The sequence below is a fragment of the Crocodylus porosus genome, unplaced genomic scaffold (assembly GCF_001723895.1).
Source record: "Crocodylus porosus isolate Cpor-Errol unplaced genomic scaffold, CroPor_comp1, whole genome shotgun sequence".
Classification (NCBI taxonomy): domain Eukaryota; kingdom Metazoa; phylum Chordata; order Crocodylia; family Crocodylidae; genus Crocodylus; species Crocodylus porosus.
This window is the reverse complement of record NW_017728951.1, coordinates 24,788,527-24,790,036: the sequence shown is the minus strand read 5'-3', so window position 1 is coordinate 24,790,036 and position 1,510 is coordinate 24,788,527. Positions and strand designations below refer to the sequence as shown.

General features: G+C 61.2%; 1 protein-coding gene and 1 long non-coding RNA gene across 2 annotated transcripts in view; one reads left to right on the top strand and one right to left on the bottom strand.

Moving 5' to 3' along the window:
- Positions 1-372: 372 nt before the first annotated feature.
- Positions 373-1,510, top strand: part of SFXN2 (sideroflexin 2) — a 12,388-nt gene continuing 11,250 nt past the window's right edge. Inside the window, exon 1 of the mRNA XM_019556145.1 lies at positions 373-573. The gene's annotated coding sequence lies outside the window, so the exon portion shown is untranslated. The remainder of the gene's footprint in view (positions 574-1,510) is intronic.
- The window catches only part of LOC109324205, a 9,171-nt gene continuing 8,377 nt past the window's right edge, over positions 717-1,510 (bottom strand). The window contains exon 3 of the long non-coding RNA XR_002104875.1: positions 717-727. This is a non-coding gene — a long non-coding RNA (uncharacterized LOC109324205). The remainder of the gene's footprint in view (positions 728-1,510) is intronic.

Sequence of the window (1,510 nt, the reverse complement as noted above, 5' to 3'; positions counted from 1 at the left end):
GCGAGCGAGCCCCCGGCGCGCGGCGCCTTACCCAGGGGGTTAATCTTTCCCCCGAGGCTCGGGGCCGCCTGTCCCAGGGCTCCCGTGCTGATCGCGTCCCCGGCGGCGCGGTGCTAATTAATACCCAGGGGTGGCGGGACACCGGGCGCCTCTTGCCCCCCGCGGGCGCTGGGACGGGAGCGGGGTGCCCGACTCCCAGCTCTGCCACTGCCCTCCTGCGTGTCCCAGGCATGTCCCTTAATCGGCCTGTACCCAGGACACGGAGCAGGACCCGGCTCCGGTTGGTTGCTGCCTCTCCTACTGCTTCTCCCGTCTGAAGTAGGTGCCCTGGCGCGGGGCTGCGTGTCCCCTGTTCCAAGTTCGTTGTGAGGATCCTCGGCGTCCTGCCAGGGTGCCCAAGAGAATTGCGAAAGACGCGGCGGTTCCCAGGCAGTGATGGGGCTTTATAAGTCACTTTTTTTTTTTTTTTTTTCCCCAGCATTCATCCTGGGAATAATTAACTTTCTCTAAGACTTGGTGTGTGCGCAGCTGGGGAGCTCCAGCTAAGAGCCGGCAGCTGGGACCGCGCTCACGGTAAGTCAGCTTGAAACCTCCCAGCCTGGGAGTTTTCGGCATGGTTGCTTTGCCGGCCCAGAACGCGGCAGCGCGGGTGTCGCTTGCTCCTGGTGGCTGGTCCCGCTGCTCGGATCCCAGGATCCTCCCGCTGCTCCCAAACATTAGCCCTTGGCTATCTCGTCCAGTGCCCCCATCTCCAGAGCGCTGTGGGTACCGGTTGGTGGTTGCGGCCAGCTCTGGAGAGGCAGGGGAGTCTCCTCGTTGCAAGGAGCCGTAGGGAAGTGGGGATGTCCCGGGTGGCAGCGAAAACCCTGCAGCTCCTGACTCCCAGGCCCGTGTGCTAGCCATTGCTGCCACGTTAGTCCACAAACACGATCCTACTTTGCGTTGACCCTGCGAGGATCGTGGAATAAGCAACGTGGCAGGTTCCCACTGGAAATGTTCTGGCTGTTCGTGAAGTATCCGTGGCAGACGGAGCGTGTAACCTCTGCAGACCCAACAGCCATATCCAGGACAGTTATATGAGTCCATGGGACTGGAGGGCAGCTGCAGTGTCTAAAAGCCCTGCCTGGGACAGCGTCGCTGGCCTCAAAGGAAAGGATCGGAGGACTCTCAAGCTCTTTCAGCCAAGGTTGCAGGTTCCCCAGCAAAGTACCTGCAGCCATGGGGGGCTTTAGGAACAGGGGGCAATGGGCTGTGCTGCGAAACGTTAAACCGAGGCGGTGAAGCAGTCAGGCAGGGAGGCCCAAGGGAAGGTTTCTTTCTCGGGGGTGCAGAAGTGCCAAGTCTGGCTCCGTATTCAGTATTACCCCCCAGCTGTGGCTTGGTTAGACCCGTGATTCCCACCCGGGTGCTGCAGCAGCTTGGGGGTCCTGTGAGATCCTTCACAGAATCACAAAGTCGGGTCGGACGGGACCTTGCAGATCTTGAAGTCCGACCCCCCGCCTGGGCAGGA